Source organism: Protopterus annectens, chromosome 3.part1, assembly GCF_019279795.1.
Source record: "Protopterus annectens isolate FY-2018-M chromosome 3.part1, PAN1.0, whole genome shotgun sequence".
Taxonomy (NCBI): Eukaryota; Metazoa; Chordata; order Ceratodontiformes; family Protopteridae; genus Protopterus; species Protopterus annectens.
In genome coordinates this window covers 825,927,364-825,951,480 of record NC_056732.1, presented here as the reverse complement: position 1 = coordinate 825,951,480, position 24,117 = coordinate 825,927,364, and the positions used below count along the sequence as shown (strand labels likewise).

At 44.6% G+C, this 24,117-nt stretch overlaps 1 protein-coding gene across 4 annotated transcripts in view; it reads right to left on the bottom strand.

The window, feature by feature from the left end:
* Positions 1-24,117, bottom strand: part of ZNF516 (zinc finger protein 516) — a 1,134,205-nt gene that overhangs the window by 616,594 nt on the left and 493,494 nt on the right. For 3 of the 4 annotated variants that reach the window (XM_044067104.1, XM_044067106.1, XM_044067108.1), the window contains exon 3: positions 363-465. The exons of the other annotated variant lie outside the window; for it this stretch is intronic. The gene's annotated coding sequence lies outside the window, so the exon portion shown is untranslated. The remainder of the gene's footprint in view (positions 1-362; positions 466-24,117) is intronic. 4 annotated transcript variants of the gene reach the window in all.

Genomic DNA, 24,117 nt, shown 5'->3' with positions numbered 1-24,117 from the left:
TGCAAAATTTTCCCCTAAAACATGACTCAAGTGTGGAGCTGTGACAAGAAAAAGGACAGTGGGCATCTGCACAGAAGCTTGTGCCTAACAAGGATGTCAATGAAAACAAATCTACTGCCTCCAAAAATAATGAAAACTCAAGATACTACTACTGCTAAGTCAATGGTGAAAGGAGACCACAGGTAAAGGCAAGGCAATGCCAATCTACATAGATGTAGTGCACTGTAGGAAGTACCGCCTTGGCTGAAAAAGCAAAACTATGTCAGTACAGCAGCTCCATCATGCCACTATGGGTACAGCAAGTTAAAGCCAACCACTTAGGAGCAAGGCAACATTTACTGTATACAAACTAATTTATTTACCTTAACAGCACATAAGTGCTACCTGCTATGAGGCATCAAAACCCTGCTATCAGGCTACTCAGATCCATCTCAGCACAATCAACAGCCACATTCTGACAGCTATCTGAAAATAAAACAAAGTAGAATATATTTAGTACAACAGGGATTCTCCAACCTTTTTACATAATCCATGCTGGATTAAGGGAAGAAAACTTACTTTGTAATACTAATGAAATGCACAGTGGATACTGCTGGCCAGAACAGATGGCCCAGCATCAAAGCACTGTACCTGTAAGAAAAAGCACCCTTTATAGATGCCCATGAGAAAACTCATATTAATAAAATGAAGCCAAAACATTTTTGTCTGGCTTATGAACAAACAAACAGCAGCATGTATGCATGCCCATACATACACACCAAGAAAACTACAGTAGCAATGTATATGCATCCACAATGACAAATGCTTTAACAGGACTGCTGGAAGAATTAAACTGACTGAAACATTAGTCAACAACTGGACATCAGTCACAGGAACAAATGTTTCCAGTAGCATGACACCCAATGAGCAAAAGTCTGTACAGTTTCAAACAGTGGCCACAAGAGGGAGCTCACTCATAAAAGTGCACTTCTCTCTCCAATGCTGTCCTTTTCTAAAACCCAGGAAGTACAGTTGTGTACACTTACCATAAATGTAGATGCTCGAGTGTATGCACTGTTGCAGTCATCACATTTGGGTTATCTGCCTGCAGGTAGCCCTCAGCCGGCCTGAATACCAGAGTCTTTGGATTTCTGCGTCGGATGCTGTCTCTTCCATGATGTCAGGTCGTCAGTGGTACAAAACATGCAGCCGACGCCATTACATCAGTTTTTCTTGCCCCAGATGTCAGGTGCCCCCCACAATAGGAAGCAATTACATGGTATGGTACACCCCCATCAAAAAGAAAATACACCAGAAAAAAAATATATACCAAACAAGAAGGAAAGGCAGAGCCAAGAGAAGTCAGGGGGCTGGATGGAGGGTAACCAGGACTGCAACACAGAATACACTCTAACATCTATATTTATGGTAAGTGTACACAACTGTACTATGTTCTTAGTGTTTTCACTGTTGCAGTCATCACATTTGGGTTGATAAAGCTAAGGAAGGGAGGAGGAAGTTAAAAAGCATTAGGCCCAGCTATTAAGCCCTGCAAGACAGCAGTGGCAAATCCAGCTCTGGATATAGAAAAGACAGGCATGTGGTAATACTTGGTGAAGGTATGTACAGAGCTCCAGGTAGCAGCTTTTAGAATGTCCCTGGTAGGGACTCCTCTGAGAAAAGACGCAGAGGTAGATGCAGCCCTGGTGGAATGTGATCTTATCCCCTGTGGGGTAGGTTTTCCATGGTGCTTGTAGCTTAAATGAATGCGATGGGCTATCCATTTGGAAATGGTTTACTTTGAAATGGCCTTCCCCTCTGCCCCTGCAGCAAAGCCAACTAGCAGCTGTTCATATTTTCTGAGAGGCTTAGTCCTGTCCAAGTAAAATCTAAGCAGTCTGTGCACGTCCATACAGTGCAGTATTCCTTCACCTTTGTTTTGTGGATTAGGGGAAAAAGTAGGCAAATGAATGGCCCGATTTAAAACCACACTAGACATCTTGGGCATAAAGGAAGGATTAGTCCTGAGGGAAACCCTGTCCACATGGAAGATAAAGGAAGGATTAGTCCTGAGGGAAACCCTGTCCACATGGAAGATAATGAAGGGTTCCACTGCCATGAGGGCCTGTAATTCAGACACTCTTCTTGCTGAAGTAATGGCTAGAAGGAAGGCTGTTTTCCAAGAAAGGAATTTCAACTCTGCTGTTGCAGCTGGCTCAAGGGGGGGGGGGGGTGAGCTTTTCCAATACAAAGTTAAGGTCCCAGGCTGCAGTGGGAGCTCTCCTGTGGGGTCTTAAATTTTTGGCCCCTCTAATGAATCGTTTTAGCAAGGGGTGAGAGAAGAGGGGTGGCTCAGTATTATAATGTGCTGAAATGGCAGAGGCATGAATTTTAATTGATGAGGATAGGCCCTTGTGGAGCACTTCTGTTAAATACTGTAGAATGAGGTAAGCTGGGCATCGTTGTGCCCATCCCCTGAGCCTGGCTCCAGGAACAGTATCTTTTCCACTTTTCAGCATAGGATTTTCTAGTACTAGGCCTCCTTGCCTCCAGAATGACATCCAGCACCTGCTTACTGAGGGATGCTAGAGGAGAGCTCAAGGAATTAGCCAGGCTGCAAGGCTCAGGGTTTGAAGCTGAGGGTGCAGAATCTGGCCCGCCTGCTGGGACAGCAGTGAAGGGGTCTGAGGCAGGTGCTATGGTTGCAGCAGTGTCATACTGCACAAGAGGTGTTACCAGTGCTGGCATGGCCAGCCTGGTGCAATCAGTACTGTCCTTGGCTTGTCCTGTTTGATCTTTAGTAGAACCTTCGAGAGGAGAGGAAGAGGGGGGGGAAGGCATAAACAGAGAAGCTTTCCCAGGTAAAGGACAGGGCATCCACTTTTCAAGCTCGACTGTGGGGAGTTCTTGTGCAGAATTTGTTCAATTGATAGACCTGTTTTCCTCCCCTCAGAACTATCTCTGGAGTCCCCCATTTGTTCCTCAAGAAGTTGAATATTTTGGGTTCTAGTTTCCATTCGTGTGGGTCCATGAGATTTCTGCTTAAGTCGTCTGCCAGTGAATTTAGTTTGCCTGGCAGGAACTGAGCTTGTAGGTGTACTTGGTAGTGCAAGACTGTGTTCCACAGAGCCATGGCTAGTCTGCAGAGAGGGTACGAGTGGGTTCCCCCCTGCTTATGTACCACATAATTGTGGTATTGTCTATCTTCACCAATAGTTGTCCTGGAAGAATACGGTCTTTGAAGGCTGTCAGAGCATTCTGTACAGCTAACACTTCTTTTTGAATGATATGCAAGTGCATCTGTCTCTGGTTCCATTTGCCCTGAATGCACTGCCCTGCCATGCGAGTCCCCCATGCATAGTCTGAGTCTGTTAGGGTTTGGGCAGCAGGGGGTAGCATGAAAGGAAGTCCCTTGTTGTGGTAGCAGGTTTCTGCCCACCAAAGGAACTCTGTCTACACAAGGAATGATAGTAAGCATGATTTTCAGGTCCTGAGAATGTTGACACCATAGGCTTTTTAGATACCATTGGAGTTTCCTCATATGCAGTCTTGCATATGGAATTAGTAGAATGCAAGAGGCCATGAACCCCAGGGCTTGCAGATAGCTGGGGTTTTGTGGCCAATAGTTTGAAGTAGGTTGTCAAACTTGTTTCTCCGGAGTGAGGAATGCCATCTGGGAAGTTGTGTTCAAGCTTGCTCCCAGGAATACAAACTGTTGGCAGGGTACTAGGTGAGATTTCTTTTCGTTTATGGTGTACCCCAGAGAGGTAAGAAAGTACAGTTGTGTACACTTACATAAATGTAGATGTTCAAGTGTATTCACTGTTGCAGTCATTACATTTGGGTAATCTGCTGGCAGGTTGCCCTCAGTCGGCCTGATTAACAAAGTCTTGGGTCCCTTCTTCCATGATGTCAGGTCATCAGGGGTAACATGCATCCGACGCCATTACATCAGTTTTTCTTGCCCCAGATGCCAGGTGCCCCCTTAATGGGGAGCAAATAAAATTAAAAGCACAAAAATATACCTCCAACCAAAAGCAAAACCAGGTTTGTAGCGACCACATCTCTTTTCCCCTGTAATGGTCCTACGGGTAGGGCTGCTTGACACGCCTCCCATACTCCACTCCAGATGCTCCCTCACTGCCTCTAAAATATAAGGACTACCTTCCTGCAAAACCCCAGAAGTTTCCCTGCTAACCTGGGCCTTATAGCAAGAACTACTGAGAGGACTCCCCAATACAATATTTTGTGTACCCCTTAAACTAAAGTATTGTGATTACCTCATACTACCTATATATGCGAACCTGCCCTTCCATCTGTGCGTCTCAGCAGCCTACCGCAGACTGCTTACTACTCTCTCCCCTCCAGTCCCTAGTCCGTGGATAATTCTTATTCCCACAAAAAGAGACTAGCTCATCTTTTCTGCCTGCTTTCTTCCTGTACCACTAGGTGGCAGCACCTACCAAAAAAAACACCTGTACTACATTAATCTCTTATCTCTTATGGCTTACGTACTTTCAAACTGACTATAGTTTTCAAATCCTACTCTCTATTTATCTAAAACTGGTAAGAAACCACTCCCTCCCTACAAAACAATCACCAACATTTAAGATAGTTTATTTCACTACTTCTTCCTTACAGTATTCATCACTTTACCAATTTATCTTACTTTTGCAAGGCAGTTGCCGATACTTTTTCTGCTGTATTTCTCCCCTTTTGCTCTATCCTGCTCCTTTCGCCCTACTGGCTCACTCCGCTCCCCTACCCCCAATTCCCACCCACCCCCACAGGAACTACATTTATACATAGCTAGCCACTCCCCCACACACCCAACAACCAATCCATATCCCTCCCATCCCACAATTACTCAAACATATCACACCTACAAATACAACCAATTACCGCCTCTCCTTAATAATGAAGACATACCTCCTGCAAATCTCACTATCTTTCTTAATATGTGCCTATCACACTACAACTACCCAGAACAGTATAATTTCCCACAACCCCATAAAGCCACTACCAATTTACCTCCCAACCTACCTCCTTACTCACTAACAATTAACCCAGCTTATACAATACTACTGCTGTAAGCTATAGCCATATTAGACTTTACCTCTTACCCCAAATCAACAGCAACTCAAAAATACTGTAACATACTATAAAAACTAGCAAAATGAATCCATAATGTCCATCACCTACTCCTGAGTGCTGGAGATATCCACCCAAACCCAGGACCTAACAATACAAGTCCTCTCACCAATTCATATCACCTTCCCAAGACAACTCAACTTAACTCCAGGCCGTTAAACAGTCTTCTCCTCCTAAACCTAAATATTACAAGCATAAATAACAAAACACATGAAAGTACAGTTTTGTACCTACCATAAATGTAGATGTCCGAACTGGATAGCATCTGCAGTCATAACAAATGGGTTGTCCTGTCGTCAGGCAGCCCTTCGGTCGGCCGGATTCCAAAGTCTGGGTCCGGCTTCGGCTGATGTCACACTTCACCCGACGTCATCTCTGCTGGTCTTCGGGTATAAAGGCATCAGCAGACGCCATTTTCCTCAGTGTTTCTTGCCCCAGATGCCAGTTGCCCTCTTGGAAGGCTAAATTTTGGATAAATGCCAATGTTTCCAAAAAGTAGAAGGCAAACACAAAAAATAAGCATGTATGTACATATATACAAACAAATACACCATAAGAGACCCCCCCCCCCAGCTAGCTATTAGGAGGGTAAATACCCTAGGAGTACCACAGAGTGGAAGGAGGGTGGGTAATCCTGACTGCAGATGCTATCCAGTTCGGACATCTACATTTATGGTAGGTACAAAACTGTACTATGTCCTTCATGGATGCATCTGCAGTCATAACAAATGGGTAGAATACCATAGCCAAACTAGGGGTGGAGGAAGAAAAATTATGGTGCAGTTAGGATCCCTTGCAGTACAGCAGTGGCAAACCCTGCTCGGGATCTAGAGTATAGAGGTAAATTATAATGCTTGGCAAATGTATGCACGGAGGTCCAAGTAGCCGCCTCAATAATGTCCTTGGTTGCCACTCCTCGTAAGAAAGCTGTGGTAGTGGCTGTAGCCCTTGTAGAATGAGGTCTTATGTTCTGTGGAATTGGTTTTCCATGGAAGGAGTAACAGAATCTTATGCAATTTCCTATCCATTTGGAAATTGTCTGTTTGGAAATTGCTTTTCCTTCCCTTCCTGTTGCATAAGCTACTAAAAGCTGGTCAGTTTTTCTGTTACTTTTGGTTCTGTCCAGGTAGTAGCGCAACTGTCTATGTACATCCAAGGTATGCAGCAGTCTTTCCCCCCTGTTTTGTGGATTGGGAAAGAAGGTAGGTAGGTGGATTGCCTGGTTTAAAGACACTCTGGATACCACCTTAGGCATAAATGTAGGATTAGTTCTCATGGACACCCTATCTTGATGGAAGATTAGGAAGGGTTGCACTGCCATTAAGGCCTGTAGTTCCGAAACCCTCCTTGCTGAGGTAATTGCCAGTAGGAAAGCAGTTTTCCATGACAGGTGTTGTAGATCTGCTGTTGCTGCTGGTTCAAACGGAGGGAGTGTCAACTTTTCTAGCACAAAGTTCAAGTCCCATGCTGGTAATGGTGGTTTCCTAGGAGGTTTTACATTCTTGATCCCTCTGAGGAACTGCCCGAGTAGAGGATGCGAAAAGACAGGTGGATCGAAGCTGTATTCTGCTGAGATAGCTGATGCATGTATCTTGATGGAGGAATAGGACAGGCCTGTATGTAGAAGCTCTGCCAAGTACTCCAGAATGTTAGCAATATCTATGTTGACACATCTTTTCCTCTTTCAGTACTCCAAATGACAAACCTTTTCCATTTTCCTGCATAGTTCCTTCTTGTTGAAGGTCTGCGGGCTTCAAGGATAATGTCTTTAACCCTTTGGGAAAGGTCTGGGTTGGTTGCTGCTATGTGATGTTCCAGGCCGTCAGCTGCAAGGTTTTTAGGTTTGGATGCATGATCTCGTAGTTGTTCTGAGTTAACATCAAAGGCATCAGGGTATTGACCACATTCTCTCGAGACATGCTCCTCAGTAATGGGTACCAGTGTTGTCTTGGCCAATTGGAGCTATCAGGATTATCCTCGGGCGTTCCTCTTTGATTTTCAGTAGTACCTTGTGCATCAAGGGAAGAGGTGGAAATGCATATGCTGTCAGGCCTTTCCAGCTGAAGGATAGAGAGTCCACCTTCCATCCAAGTGCGTGGAATGTCCTTGTGCAGAATTTTTTGAGCTGGTGATTGAGTGGGGAAGCGAATAGACCTATTTGTGGCATTCCCCATTTCTTTGTGATGGCCTTGAAGATGTCCGGGTGTAGCATCCATTCGTGAGCATCCGAGGTGGTTCTGCTTAACATGTCTGCTAGGGTGTTCTCTTTTCCCGGCACAAACATTGCCTGTAACTGGATGTTGTAGCTGAGAGCCAGATTCCAAAGGTCCAAAGTCATTCTGCATAGGGGGTATGAATGAGTGCCTCCCTGTTTGTTGATGTACCACATGCCTGTGGTGTTGTCTGTCCTTATCATCAAATGGCCTTCTTTGAGGAATGGTCTGAATTTTTGGATTGCCAGTTTTACTGCCAGCATTTCTTTTTGGTTTATGTGCAGGTGCAGCTGGTCTTGAGTCCACAATCCTTGTATGCATTTGTCCAGCATGTGCGCCCCCCATCCTAGGTCTGAGGCGTCCGTTGTGATGGTTTGGCTTGCTTGAAAGTTGTGGAAGGGTAAGCCTGGGTTTGCCTGGCATGCTTGAGCCCACCATAGGAACTCCTGTTTTAGGCAGGGGATTAGTGGGATTTCTGTTTCTAAGCTGTGCCTGTGCTGAGACCATAAATTCTTTAGGTACCACTGTAGCTTTCTCATATGCAGTCTGGCATGTGGGACCAAGATTATGCATGATGCCATGAAGCCCAAGGCCTGCAGAACTTTTCTTGCTGTTAGTTTGTTCTGCTTTGTTAATGTCAAGAAGTAAAGAGGGAGTTCTTTTTGTTTCTGCAGTTAGGAATGCCATTTGTTTTACTGTGTCCAATTCGCCAAGAATGTTCTTGTTTGGGATGGTATCAGCCTTGACTTTTGTAAATTGACTGTGTATCCCAGGGCTTGTAGCAAGTAAATGACCCTTTGTAAATCTGTTGTCAGCTTGCTTTTGTTGTCCGCTTGTAGCAGGCAGTCGTCCAGGTATGGATAAATTTGGATTCCCTGTAGTCTGCAGTGAGCGATTACTGATGCCAGGCATTTTGTGAATACTCTGGGCAGTAGATAAGCCAAAGGGCAATGCTGAGAATTGATAATGCTCTGATCCTGCAAGAAATCTGAGGTATCTTCTGCAATTTGGTCGAATGGGGACATGCAGGTATGCCTCCTTGAGATCTAGAGTTACCAGCCAACACTCCTTGCCCAGCATGGGAAGAAGTTGCTGTAGGGTCAGCATTTTGAATTTCGGGACAATGATGTATGTGTTTAAGACGGACAGGTCTAGAATAGGTCTCCAACTTTTCTCTTTTCTTGGTACTAGGAAGAGTCTGGAGTAGAATCCTTTGCCCTGTTCTGTTATTGGTACTCTTTCCACAGTTCTCATCTTTGTTAATTCCGCTATCTGCTGTAGAGCTTCTATTTTTTGATTTGGAGGTAGGTTTGGCATTCCTCTTTGTACTGGTAAGGTGTGGAAGTGGAACCGTAGCCTTGGTCTATGGTTTGCAAAATCCACTTGTCTTTTGTGATATAGTGCCAATTTTTGAAAATAAGGCTAACTTTCCGCCTAAAGGTGCTGCTATTTGCTCCCTGGTAGGCGGTGTCAGAGCCAAGTCACTGTGATTGTCCTGTTGCAGTGGTTGTGTCTGTGCCTCGGTTATTGCCTTGCCACTGTCGTCCTCTGTAGGCACCTCCTCTGGATTGATTTCTGCCTCTAGGCGTCTATTCCTGCCCCTTTGGGATCTTGTGGAGTCAGGAAAGGACCAATTTTGGCAGGCCAGTTCCTGCTAAACCTTGGGGCTGAACCTGTAAGAAATCTTTAACTGTTTGTACAGATTTTGCCTTTTCTTCCATTTTCTTCATTACTTGCTGGGCAGGTGTACCAAATAGACTGGCCTTATCCATAGGAGCATCTAATAGCTTTGCTTTAACATGATCCGGTAAGACCTGTTCTTTCAACCATGCATGCCTTCTTATCACTGTGCCAGTCATGGCTGATCTAAATGAAGCCTCCAGTGCATCATAGCCACATTTTAAGGAATGGTTACTAACCTGTTGGATGTTATTCACCATTTCTAATACATATTTCTTATCTAAGGATTCATCAGAGGACAGTTTTTTAGTTAACTGATCAAGCATAAACTCTTGGTATTGGATCATATGAAACTGACAGTTTAAAGCTCTAGCTGAGAGAGTAGCAGAGGTGTAAACTTTTTCCCCATCTCTCTAAGGACCTGGACTCCCTTTCAGAAGGAATAGGGTTTTTTGCTGTGGTCGAGGCTACTGCCTTAGGCCCCTGGGATATAGTTTTGGGATCTGCAAGTGGGGCCTTGTATAGGTGGTGATGAGTGTCTGGCACCCTGTAAAATCTATCTGGTTTGGCAGGGGCTGGAGGTAAAGAATCAGGAGCAGTGCAAACATCATTAAATGCATCATCCACAACAGGCAGTACAGGAGGTATAGCTAAGGGCCTATGTTGTGGTAAGTGCAGAAAAGTCCTAAGCCTTTTTCTTGAATCTGAGAAATCTTGTCCCTGCCATTGGAATTGTTCTCTCATGGCATGTAAGGTTTCCCCAAAGGAAAATTCCTCTGGTGGAGAGGCAGCTGGAATGGATTCTTCAGCATCGGAATCTTCATAAGTAGAAAAAGGAGCCTCTGGCTGGTCTGTAATGTCTGAGTCATCCAGAGAATCATCAGAGGACACTGGCTGGGGGGGCTCTGCTCTAGGTCTCTTTTCTGGGGGCTGAGAGGCCCTGTCTGGGTGAGATTGGGATCCCCTAATTAAGGATATTAAATCTTCTGCCACAGTAAGCATTTGTGAACTTGAAGTGGGCCTGTGTGAAGGGAGCTTAACAGGCACTGATTTAGCACATTTGGCTGCTTTAGCCCTGGCAAAGGCCTTAATTGACATGGCTGCAGGAGGCCTAGCAGCTCCACGTGCTGGGGTAGAGACATCCAAAGGGATGGTGTCTGATAAATCACTAGGAATCACAGTTGTAGGCAAAATTTCTGAGGCCGATTCAACTAAGGTAGCAGGAGCCTCAGTAGTAGTCATGGATTCGGCTGAAGATTGACCGGTTTTCTCGGTTTCGGCCGAAACCGAGACACTCGCAGCTTGTTTAACCGTGGTTTCGGCTGAAACCGCGGACGAAGTGTCGGTCTTTTCTTCGTTTTTAACAATTTGGGTAGTCGGAGGATCCGGCGGCATAATGTACGCAAAATCTGAGCGAAAAACTGTTCAGCAAACTCCGACCGGCCTAAGCGTCATCGGTTGAAGGAAGCACAGGCCGAACAGGCTGCTACGTCGTGGTCTGGGCCTAAGCAAGGCAGACAGTAAGAGTGGAAATCTTTATGAGGTATTTGTTTCCCACAAGTTAAACAGTTATTGACTTTTTCTGACATCGGCTGAGGCAAGAAAGAGTCCCCAACGGGGTACTTAGCTTTTTAGAAGTCTTCTAAGTAGTATTCGGTAGAAGTAATCTCTGGATCTGACCGACCGGCACTTGCGAACAGCTTCTGCTTCGGGCGCCACGCGGCAAGAAAGACTGGGGAAAATGGCGTCGGCTGATGCCTTTATACCCAAAGACCAGCAGAGATGACGTCGGGTGAAGTGCGACATCAGCCGAAGCCGGACCCAGACTTTGGAATCCGGCCGACCGAAGGGCTGCCTGACGACAGGACAACCCATTTGTTATGACTGCAGATGCATCCATGAAGGACATCTAAACACTCTAACCTCTCAATACTCCCCTGATATAGTCAGTATAACTGAAACATGGCTAAAACCATCTACGCAAGATACCAAGATCCTACCACCTGGATATAGTATACTTAGGCAAGACAGACTAGGGAAAAAGGGTGGAGGCATTGCCCTGCTGTACAAAAACAGTTTATCCATAACTAAACTTGAGGCAACTACACCCACTTTAGAAAAAGCTGAAACTCTCTTAGCAAAGCTTATAATAAATAACAGAAAAGCCATCAACCTAGTAAACAGGATATATCCCCCACCAGGCAATAACATCCCCATCATGGAGACATTCCTTAAATGGTTATCTCAATCCATGCCTCAAGAGAGAATTGTATTAGGCGACTTTAATATAGACTAGCTCACATGCTCTACTCAACTACCCACTAACCATATCAATCTTCATACCTTCTCTCAAGTAATCAAACAGCCCACCAGAAAAGTTAAAAACAATAAAAAAGAAAGCCTATTAGACTGGATCTTGCTAAATAAAATACCCTGCTCCTACATAGCCGGAACCCTTCCAGACTCACTGAGTGACCAAACTACTTTCTTACTTAAATACAACTCCCATCACCCCCAAAGTCCTATACTTCAAACAATTAGAAACAAAAAACACTAACCCCACTCACTTCAGACAAGAACTAAAGCTATATAATTGGTCTGACCTTTACTAGCTACCCTTAGATGAAACTATTCAACACTTCAACTCCACCTTCTTAGATATATTAAGCAGACACGCCCCTGCAAGAACTACTAGAGTAAAGTCAAAACCAGTCCCATGGTTAACTAGGGAAACTAGGCAAAATATAGCCGAAAGAGAGAGAGCATGGACTACCTGGAGGTCCAATAAAAGCCCTAGTATACAGCAAGCCTACCAACAGATTAGGAATCTGACCAAAAATCTAGTTATCCAAGACTAGACAAACTACTTCATTACCCATCAAACCCAACACATGAATAACCCTAAGAAATTCTAGGCAGGTTTAAACAAGTTAATACACCCTGGTAAAACAATCACCCCACCCCCAACATCAGGTTTAACAAAAGACAACATAGCTGAATCATTCAATACATTCTTTACTGAAACCATACAAGCTCTAGCCCAACAATATCTCACTGCCACTACAACAGGTATCCCCAGCCCCACTAACTACATGCCCACTTTTAAACTGCAACTCACCCCAACCTCCTACATAAGAAAACTACTATCCCAGCTGAAACCCACAACACTAGGAATAGATGCCCTCCCCAATGAATTTCTAAAACTGGCAGCAGCAGAAACAGCTGTACCAGTTTCTATACTAATCAATAGATCAATTACTAATCTACAGTGCCCCGGATTTGGAAAACTGCCTATATCATACGTCTTCACAAAGGAGGTACTTCCTATGACATATCTAACTACTGACCAATTGCTGCTCTATCTCCACTGGCTAAAATATTAGAAAAATGCATCCATCAACTTATGTCCCACCTTATAAATCAAGAACTCATATCTCCATCTCGGCATGGTTTCCGTACAGGTCAGAGTACCACCACAGCTCTGTTAGCATTCACAGACACTATAAACCATAACACGAGCAATGGTAAACTTACTTCTGACTTTTTCTAAGACCTATCAAAAGCCTTTGATATGGTTAGCCATGACAAACTCATCTGCCACCTCAAAAACCTAGGATTAGACAACCAATCGGTCTCCTGGTTCGACAACTATCTTAAAGACAGGCAACAAGCAGTACCAGTGGAACAATAACTTGTCTCCACTTTTACAGCCACTCTTGGGGTACCTCAGGGATCAATACTGGGTCCCTTGCTATTCTCAATTTTCACAAACAATCTTCACTCAGCGGCAAATAGCACTAGCCTTATCCAATACGCAGATGATTCCACTATAATATGCAGTGCCTCTGCCCTGCAAGAACACAATAAAACCCAGGATAATTTCCACTCAGTTGAAAACTGGCTTGCTGACAATGGCCTCATTCTTAACCCCAAAAAGAACCAAGATCCTGCTATTTCACCCCTCACAAAATACCACCCTTACCGTCACTTTCAATATTCACTCTAAAAATGGTACACTTCTCACACCCGAATCTCACACAACTACTAGGCGTCACCATTGATAAATTAAAATTTGATATTCAATTTAATCTAGCTATTAAAAACACTCACAGAAAGCTAGGTAGTCTCTACAAACGCAAATCCTACTTGACCCATACTGCTAGGACCACAATTGCTCACACTCACTTGCTCTCAACATTACTTTATGCATCCCCAATCCTAACAAATCAATCCAAAAAAGAAACCAGCAAGCTGGCAACCTGCTATAATCAAACAGCCAAATTTGCTAAGAACTCATCTTTTAGACCCCATCACTGTCATAACCTAAAACAACTGGACTGGCTTGAACTGCCAAATTTATTAATCTACAATCAACTTATTACTTATAAGCTCCTCTCCTACCCAAATAAAACACCAGCTTTAAGCAACCTAATTCAGCAGTTTTCCTGTCCTAGGCAACTCCGCTCCACAGATAAGTTACTATTAACAGTTACTAGATCACATAACCATGCCGGTGACTCCCTCTACTCATCCTACATATCCAAAATTTGGAACTCCCTGCCTCCTTCCATTACACTGGAATCTTCTCTACCAAAATTTAAGAAATCTATAAAAAGCCATTTCAGCAACAAATGGTTATGTCCCTGCTCCACACCTGACTAACTTCAGTCCTACTCCACTCCTGCTATATCTCTTGCCTCAAACAGACAATCTCCTGATATGACTGTTTAGTCTCATCAATGCCATATGTAGATGCATGATGAGACTCTAGATAGGATATTTAACCATTATATGTCTTTGTAAAAAAATTAATAATGCATGCTCATCTATATTGTCAGGTTGAATATACTAGAAACATGTAAAATATATTGTCTGTATGTCTTCCATATGTATTTCTTTGGAGCTTTTCTCCCCGGGCTTCCACTGAAAATGGACATGTATCCAGCTGGACTACCCCGGTTAACAAATGTAAAATAAATAACTAAATAAAATAACTACACCAAAATGGCTTTTAAGCATAGTAAAAAAAAGTAGAGGTATAGCCAGAGGAAATTAGGGGGCTGGAGGGTGGGTAACCAGGACTGCAACAGTGAATACACTCAAACATCTACATTTATGGTAAGTGTACACAAAGTACAGTTGTGTACACTTAACATAAATGTAGATGTTCGAGTGTACTCCTGTTGCAGTCATTACATTTGGGTAATCTGCTGGCAAGTTGCCCTGAGTCGGCCTGATTAACAAAGTCTTGGGTCCTGCGTCGGTTAGTGTCCCTTCTTCCATGACGTCAGGGTTATAAAACATGCATCCAACGCCATTTTCATCAGTTTTTCTTGCCGCAGATGTCAGGTGCCCCTCAAATGGGGAGCAAAAAAAAAATTATTTTATATATAGATATAGATATATATACACACACACACACACACACACACACACACACACACACACACACACACACACACACATATGCATGTAAATTAGAATACAAAAAATATACCTTCAAATGAAAGCAAATACAACAAAAAGGCTTTTGAGCATATTAACAGAAATAAAAGGTATAAAAAGAAAAAAGTAGGGGGCTGGCGGATGGGTAACCCAGGACTGCAACAGTGAATAAACCAACATCTACATTTATGGTAAGTGTACACAACTTACTATGTTTTTCATGTTTCACTGTTGCAGTCATTACATTTGGGTAGAATCCCAAAGCTATGACTGGGAGGATGGAATTATACAACAATAGGAGCAGCTATAAGGCCTTGCAGGACAGCAGTGGCAAAGCCTGCAATGGATTTAGAGAAGAGAGGTAAATGGCAATGCTTGGTGAACGTGTGAACTGAGCTCCAGGTAGCAGCTTCTATAATGTCTCTGGTAGGAACCCCTCTAAGAAAGGTTGCAGAAGTAGATGCAGCCCTGGTGGAATGGGATCTGGATCCCCTTGGGGACAGGTTTACCATGATGCATGTAGCATTAACTAATACAACGGCTTATCCATTTTGAAACTGTCTGCTTTGAGACCGCCTTTCCCTCTGCCCCTGCAGCAAATACCACCAGTAGTTGCTCAGATTTTCTCAGAGATTTTGTCCTGTTTGACTAGAATCTTAGTTGTCTGTGTACATCCAATGAATGCAGAATCCACTCCCCCTTTGTTCTGTGAATTTGGGAAAAAAGTTGGCATATGAATGGTCTAGCTGAAGTGACTGCTAAAAGAAAAGCGGTCTTCCAAGAGAGAAACTTTGTGTCTGTAGTAGCAGCTGGCTCAAAGGAGGTAGGGTGAGTTTTTCCAACAAAAAATTGAGGTCCCATGCAGGAGTTGGTGCTCTCCTGGGAGGTCTTAAATTTTTGGCCACTCTGAGATACTGCTTTAGCAGGGGAAGAGAAAAGAGGGGAGGCTCTGTGTTGTAATGAGATGAAATGGCAGAGGCGTGGATTTTTATGGAAGAGAAAGATAGGCCCTTGTGAAGCATCTCAGTTAAATATTGCAGAATCTGAGGAATATTGGGCATTTCTGTGCTTATTCATTGTGCCTGAATCCAGGCACAGAATATTTTCCATTTATCAGCATAAGATTTTCTAGTATTAGGCCTTCTAGCCTCGAAAATGACATCCATCATAGGTTTTCTGAGAGAAGCAACTGGTGAAATTAGTTGATTAGCCATGCTGCAAGATTCAGAGTTTGGAGCGGAGTGTGTAGAATTTGAAAGTTCTGCTGAGACAGTAGATAAGGTGTCTGAGGCAGGTACCACAGAGGAAGGTGTGACGTATTGCATAGGAGCAGGTGCCAGTGTTGACGAGGCCAGTCTGGAGCAATCAGAATCATTTTTGGTTTTCCCTGTCTGACTTAGTAATACTTTGGAGAGCAAAGGCAGAGGGGGGAAAGCATAGACTGAGAGCATCCACTTTCCAAGCTTTTTTGTGATGGATTCTTGTGCAGAATTTGTCCAACTGATAGATCTTTTTGCCTCACCCCAAAACTAAGTCTGGGCTCCCCCATTTGCATGTCAACATGCTGAAGATTTGCGGATCCAGTTTCCATTCATGTGGGTCCATAAGATTTCTGCTTAGTTCATCTGCCTGAGTATTTTGCTTTCCTGGCAGGAACTGAGCTTGTAGATGTATTAGGTAAGTCAAGGCTGTGTTCTACAAGGCCATGGCTAGTCTGCAAAGGGGGTAGGAATGGGTACCCCCTGCTTGTTTATGTACCACATGACTCTGGTGTTGTCAGTCTTTATCAGTAGTTGTCCTGGATGAAGAAAGTCCTTGAAAGCTGTCAAGAGCATTCTGTACAGCTAGCTTCTCTTTCTGGTTGATATGTAGATGCATTTGATTTGGGCTCCATTCGCCCTGAATGCATCTCCCTGCCAGATGCGCACCCCAAGCATAGTCTGATGAGTCTGTAGTCAGGGTTTGGGTGACAGGCCTCCGCCCACCATAAGAACTCTTGCTGCAGGCAAGGAATGATAGGAACTAGAAGTTATGTACTCACCATAACGTTCGATGTACGTAGTCCATCTCACCTCACATTCTTACCCGTGGGTTTGGAGCTGAATGTCGGCTCCGACCCGGCCAACTTTTTTAGCTCAAAGTCTTTCTATTGGCTGGGCTAAGATGGTATCCCATGTTGCACTTCTCACTATCCCCAGGATCTAGTTTGCTGCGAGCACCAACACTCATTCTCCATGCATAACACCACCTAAGGAAAGGAAGAACAAACCAAGAATGAAGGGAGCTCTGAAACCAGACCTATCCTCCAGATCCTCCAGGATGGGGGAAGGCGGGGGGGTAAGAAGGCGGGGGGGGGTAAGTAAGAATGTGAGGCGAGATGGACTACATACATCGAACATTATGGTGAGTACATAACTTCTAGATGTTATGTAGTCCAATCTCGCCTACATTCTTACCCGTGGGACAGCGTCCCCAGCACCTAAATCCTGGGAGGCTCAGTGGAAAATTCTCCTGAGCACTGTGGAACCAAAGGAAGACCTGCCCCTAGATACCACACCCAACTTGTAATGAGTAACAAAGGTGTGAGGAGATGCCCAAGTAGCCGCAGCACAAATATCATCCATAGAGCCCAAGTAGCCGCAGCACAAATATCATCCATAGACAATCTGACCTGAAAAGCTGTAGATGTAGACACAGAGTAGAGTGAGCCTTCACCCAGAACGGTAAATATTTACCCCCTGATGAATAAATGAAAGAAATACAACTGGAAATCCACCTGGACAACGTGACTTTGGAGACAGGAGACCCAATTCTGTTTTCCGAAAAGGAAACAACCAACTGATCAGATTTTGTGAGGTCTTTCGTTCTGTGTAAATAAAACGTAATTGTCTGTGCTCATCCAATTGATAAAATTTGAATTCTGCCTTGTTTGAAAACTGGGGGAAAAAACACTGGCAATTCAATAGATTGATTAAGGTTACTGACTGATGCCACTTTGGGAACAAAAGAGGGGTTCGGTCTGAGAGAAACCCTGTCCTTATGAAAAATCAAATAAGGGGGTTTGATTGATAAAGCTTGAAGCTCCAACACGCGTCTGGCTGACGTGATGGCTACTAAAAAAGACAGTCTTCCAAGTTAAGAATTTTAAATCGCAAGTGGCTGCAGGCTCAAAGGGGGGTGAAATAAGACCCTGTAGAACAAAGTTTAAGTCCCAAGGCATAACAGGTTCTGATACCAGAGGACGAAGTAACAACGTGCCCTTCAGGAAAGCCTTACAGAGTTTATGTGCCATCAGCCTAGGTACATCTGCGACATGAAAGGTACAAATCGCCAATTGGACTTTAATGGTTGCAGCCACTGAACCCTGGTTAAAGAGCATAGCCAAGAAAGTACAGTTTTGTACCTACCATAAATGTAGATGTTAGAGTGCTAATACAGCTGCAGTAATCACAGATGGGTTTTCAGCCGTCAGGCGGTCCCTCGGTCGGCCGAATTCCAAAGTCTTGGTCCGGCGTCGGTTGTCGTCGCTTACTCTTCTGACGTCAGTAAGGCCAGAGTATATAAGACACAGCCGACGCCATGTTCTTCAGTCTTTCTTGCCCCAGATGTCAGGTGCCCCCAAAAGGAAGGCAATACATAAATAAGGCTTATCTACATATGCAGGCAATGCAATGTAATGCAAAATCAGTGTAAGCAAGCAAATAAAACATAGCAGGATAACCCAGTCAGGTGGTATGAAGAGGTTGTTAGGCCCCATGCCTTTACCAAGTGGGGAAGGAGGGAGGGAAACGTGTACTGCAGCTGTATTAGCACTCGAACATCTACATTTATGGTAGGTACAAAACTGTACTATGTTCATCGTGCATACAGCTGCAGTAATCACAGATGGGTAGAGTCCCAAAGCTATGCATAGGGTGGTAGGTACTATGAGGAAAGTACAGTTTTGTACCTACCATAAATGTAGATGTCCGATAGGAATGCATCTGCAGTCCTTACAAATGGGTTGTCCTGTCGTCAGGCAGCCCTTCGGTCGGCCGGATTCCAAAGTCTGGGTCTGGCCTCGGCTGGTGTCGCACTTCACCCGACGTCATAGCTGCAGTTATTCAGGTATAAAGACATCAGCCAACGCCATTTTCCTCAGTGTTTCTTGCCCCAGATGCCAGGTGCCCTCTTGGAAGGCTAAATTTGGATAAAAGCCAATGATTCCAAATAGTACAGAGCAAACACAAAAAATAAGCATGTATGTACATATATACAAACAAATACACCATAATAGATTCCCCCAGCTAGCTATAAGATGGGCAAATACCCTAGGAGCACCACAGAGGGGAAGGCGGGTGGGTAATCCTGACTGCAGATGCATTCCTATCGGACATCTATATTTATGGTAGGTACAAAACTGTACTATGTCCTTCAAGGATGCATCTGCAGTCCTTACAAATGCCAAACTGGGGGAGGTGGACAAAAAGTTATGGTGTAGTTAGGATCCCTTGCAAAACAGCAGTGGCAAAGCCTGCTCGGGATCTAGAGTATAAAGGTAAATTATAATGCTTGGCAAATGTATGCACGGAGCTCCAAGTAGCAGCTTCTAAAATGCCCTTGGTAGCCACTCCTCGTAAGAAGGCTGTGGTAGTGGCTGTTGCCCTTGTAGAGTGAGGCCTGATGTTCTCTGGAGTTTTCTTTCCATGGTAGGAGTAACAAAATCTAATGCAATTTCCTATCCACTTGGAGATTGTCTGTTTTGAAATTGCTTTTCCTTCCCTTCCTGTTGCATATGCTACCAGTAGCTGGTCAGTTTTTCTATTGCCTTTGGTCCTGTCCAGGTAGTAGCGTAATTGTCTATGTACATCCAAGGTATGCAGCAGTCTTTCTCCCCTGTTCTGTGGGTTAGGGAAGAATGTAGGTAGGTGGATAGCCTGATTTAAAGAAACTCTGGAAACCACCTTAGGCATAAAGGAAGGATTTGTTCTCATGGACACTCTATCTTGATGGAAGATCAGGAAGGGTTGAACTGCCATTAATGCCTGAAGTTCAGATACCCTTCTTGCTGAAGTGATTGCCAGCAGGAAAGCAGTCTTCCATAAGTATTGCAAGTCTGCTGTTGCTGCTGGTTCGAAAGGAGGAAGTGTCAATTTTTCTAGCACAAAGTTCAAGTCCCATGCTGGTAATGGTGGCTTCCTAGGAGGCTTTACATTTTTAATTCCCCTCAAACTGTCTGAGCAGAGGATGCGAGAAGACAGGAGGATCCAAGTCGTATTCTGCTGAAATAGCTGATGCATGAATCTTAATGGAGGAATAGGACAGGCCTGTGTGGAAGAGCTCTGCCAAGTATTCCAGAATGCTGGCTATGTTTACCAGTGACACATCTTCTCCTTTTGCAGTAACTCCAAATGAGATATCTTTTCCATTTTGCTGAATAATTTTTTCTTGTTGAGGGTCTGCGAGCCTCAAGGATAATGTTTTTAACCCTTTGGGATAAATTTGGGTTAATTGGTCTTATGCAATGTTCCAGGCAGTCAGCTGCAGAGTTTTCAGGTTTGGATGCAGATTGTTGTAGTTGTTCTGTGTTAACAGCAAGGGAACCAGGGGTAGTGGCCATATTTGTTCCCGAGACATGCTCCTCAGTAATGGGTACCAATGTTGCCTTGGCCAGTCTGGAGCTATCAGAATGATCCTTGGACGGTCCTCTGATCTTCAATAGCACTTTGTGCATCAAAGGAAGTGGTGGGAATGCATATGCTGTCAGGTTTTTCCAACTGAAGGATAGGGAGTCCACCTTCCAAGCAAGTGGGTGGTACGTCCTTGTGCAGAATTTCTTTAGTTGGTGATTGCGTGGGGATGCAAATAAGTCTATTTCTGGGAGTCCCCATTTTCTTGTAATGGTTTTGAAGATGTCCGGATGCAGCATCCATTCGTGGGCATTCGTGGTAGTCCTGCTTAAAATGTCTGCTAGGATGTTTTCTTTTCCTGGTACAAAAATTGCTTTTAATTGAATGTTGTAGCTCAGGGCCACATTCCAGAGATCCAGTGCCATCCAGTAAAGAGGATACGAATGTGTGCCTCCCTGTTTGTTGATGTACCACATAACTGTGGTGTTGTCTGTCCTTATCATCAATAGACCTTGTTGAAGGAATGGTATGAATGCCTGAATTGCCAGTTTTACTGCCAGCATTTCCTTTAGATTTATGTGTAGGTGCAGCTGGTTTTGAGACCATAAGCCTTGTATGCACTTGTCCAGCATGTGTGCCCCCCAACCGAGGTCTGAGGCGTCTGTCGTGATGGTTTGGCTTGGTTGAGTACTGTGAAAGGGCAATCCTGTGTTTGATTGACAAGCCTGAGCCCACCATAGGAATTCTTGCTTCAGGCATGGAATAATGGGAATCTGGGTTTCTAAGCTGTGCTTGTGTTGAGACCATAAATTCCTTAGGTACCACTGTAGTTTTCTCATATGCAGTCTGGCATGAGGAACCAATATTATGCAGGATGCCATGAAGCCCAAGGCTTGCAGTACTTTTCTTGCTGTCAGATGGTTCTGCTTTGTTAAGGCCAAGAAGTAGAGAGGTAGCTGCTCCTGTTTTTCTACTGTTAGGAATGCCATTTGCCTTTATGTGTCCAACTCTGCACCCAAAAAGGTTATTCTCTGGGATGGTATCAGTCTTGACCTTTTTATATTGACTGTGTATCCCAGGGCTTGTAGCAGATAAATGACCCTTTGTAAATCTTCTGCTAGTTTGCTTTTGTTGTCCGCTTGTATCAGGCAGTCGTCCAGGTATGGGTAGATTTGGATTCCCTGAAGCCTGCAATGAGCAATTACTGATGCCAGGCATTTCGTGAACACTGGGCGCAGTAGATAAGCCAAAGGGCAATGCTGAGAATTGATAATGCTCTGATCCTGCAAGAAATCTGAGGTATCTTCTGCAGTTTGGTCGTATGGGACGTGCAGGTATGCCTCCTTGAGATCTAGAGTCACCAGCCAAGACTCCTTGCCCAGCATGGGAAGAAGCTGCTGTAGGGTCAGCATTATGAATTTTGGAACAATGAGGAATGTGTTTAAAGCGGACAAGTCGAGAATAGGTCTCCATTTGCCTTCTTTTCTTGGTACCAGGAAGAGTCTGGAGTAAAATCCCTTCCCTTGCTCCATAGATGGTACCTTTTCTACAGCTCTCATCCTTAATAACTGGGATATTTGTTTTAGTGCTTCTGTCTTTTGATTTGGAGGTAGGTTTGGCATTCCTCTCTTCCCTGGTAGAGTATGGAAGTGAAACTTGTAACCTTGGTCTATTATCTGTAAAATCCACTTGTCTCTTGTGATGTAATGCCAGTTTGTTGTAAATAAGGCTAGCTTTCCGCCTAAGGGTGCTTGCAGTTGTTCCCTGGTAGGCGGTGCCAGAGCCAAGTCACTGTGATTGACCTGTAGTTGTGGTGGTGTCTGTGGCTGTGCCTCGCTGGTTGTTGCCCTGCCACTGACGTCCTCTGTAGGCACCCCTGGATTGGTTTCTGCCTCTTGAACGCCTATTCCTGCCTCTCTGAGTTCTGGAGGAGTCTGGAAAGGACCAATTCTTGGAGGGCCAATTCCTGCTAAACCTTGGAGGTTGGACCTGTAAGAAATCTTTTACTGTTTGGAAAGATTTTGCCTTTTCTTCCATCTTCTTCAGCACTTGTTGTGCAGGAGAGCCAAACAAATTGATCTTATCCATAGGAGCATCTAATAGTTTTGATTTGACATGGTCTGGTAAGGCCTATTCTTTTAGCCATGCATGCCTTCTGATGACTGTGCCAGTCATGGCTGATCTAAAGGAAGACTCCAGTGCATCATAGCCGCGTTTTAGGGAATGGTTACTGACTTGTTGAATGTTATGTACCATTTCCTGCACATATTTTTTGTCTAGTTTTTCATCTGAGGACACTTTTTTGGTTAACTGATCTAGCAAAAATTCTTGATACTGCATCATGTGAAATTGACAGTTCAAGGCCCTAGCTGAAAGAGTAGCAGAAGTGTAAACTTTTTTACCCCATCTCTCTAAGGATCTGGATTCCCTTTCAGAGGGGAGGTGTTTTTTGGTAGAGGTGGCTGCTACAGCCTTAGGTCCTTGGGAGATAGTCTCTGGATCTGCAAGGGGAGCCTTATACAAGTGGTAATGTGTGTCCGGGACCCTGTAGTACCTATCGGGCTTAACAGGGGCCGGAGGCAGAGAATCAGGAGCAGTACAAGCATCATTAAATGCATCATCTACAACAGAAAGAACTGGAGGTATGGCTAAAGGCCTATGTTGTGGTAAATGCAGAAAAGTTCTAAGCCTTTTTCTGGAATCTGAAAAATCCTGGCCCTGCCACTGAAATTGTTCCCTCATAGCATGCAGGGTTGCCCCAAAGGAAAATTCCTCAGGCGGAGAGGCAGAAGGAATGGACTCTTCACCATCAGAGGCTTCATAAGGGGAGTATGGGGCCTCTGGAGGGTCTGTATCATTTGAGTCATCAGAGGAATCATCTGTAGACACTGGCTCAGGGGGCTCTGCTCTAGGCCTCTTCTCTGGAGGCGGGTGAGAGGCCCTGTCTGGTTGAGGTTGGGATCCTCGGATTAAAGAAATGAGATCCTCTGCTAAACTAAGCATTTGTGAACTAGAGCTAGGTCTGTGAGAGGGGGGCTTAGCAGGCACAGATTTAGTAGTTTTAGCTGCTTTAGCCCTGGCAAAGGCCTTAATGGACATGGCTGCAGGTGGCCTAGCAGCTCCACGTGCAGGGGTTGAAATATCCAAGGGAATAGTGTCTGATAATTCCTGAGAAACTGTAACAGCAGGTGGAATATCAGAAGCCGATTCCACGAGATTGGAAGAGGCCTTGGCAGAAGGAAAGTTTTCGGCTGAAGGAGGAACCGCTTGCCCGGTCTCAGCCGAAACAGAGACACTCGCGGTTGGCTTAACCGCGGTTTCGGCCGAAACCGCAGACCGCGAGTGTCGGTCCTTTTCCTTGCGTTTTTTAGATATTTGCGAAGTCGGAGGATCCGACGGCATAATATAAGCAAAATCGGAGCCGAAAAACTCCCCAGCAAACTCCGACCGACGTCTAAGCGTCCGCCGGTTAAAAGAAGCACAGGCTAGACAAGCTACAACGTCGTGGTCTGGGCCTAGACAGGGTAAGCAGTAAGAGTGGAAATCTTTATGAGGTATTTGTTTCCCACAAGTTAAACAGTTATTCACTTTTTCTGACATCGGCTGAGGCAAGAAAGAGTCCCCAACGGGGTACTTAGCTTTTAGAAGTCTTCGAAGTAGTATTCGGTAGTAGTAATCTCTGGTTCTGACCGACCGGCACTTGCGAACAGCTTCTGCTTCGGGCGCCACGCGGCAAGAAAGACTGAGGAAAATGGCGTCGGCTGATGCCTTTATACCCGAATAACTGCAGCTATGACGTCGGGTGAAGTGCGACACCAGCCGAGGCCAGACCCAGACTTTGGAATCCGGCTGACCGAAGGGCTGCCTGACGACAGGACAACCCATTTGTAAGGACTGCAGATGCATCCTTGAAGGACATCTGGGTTGAGCCAGAATGCCCCGCAAAACAGCAGTGGCAAAGCCTGCTCTTGTTCTGGAATATAAGGGTAGGTGGTAGTGTTTTGTGAAGGTATGTACAGAACTCCAAGTGGCTGCCTCCA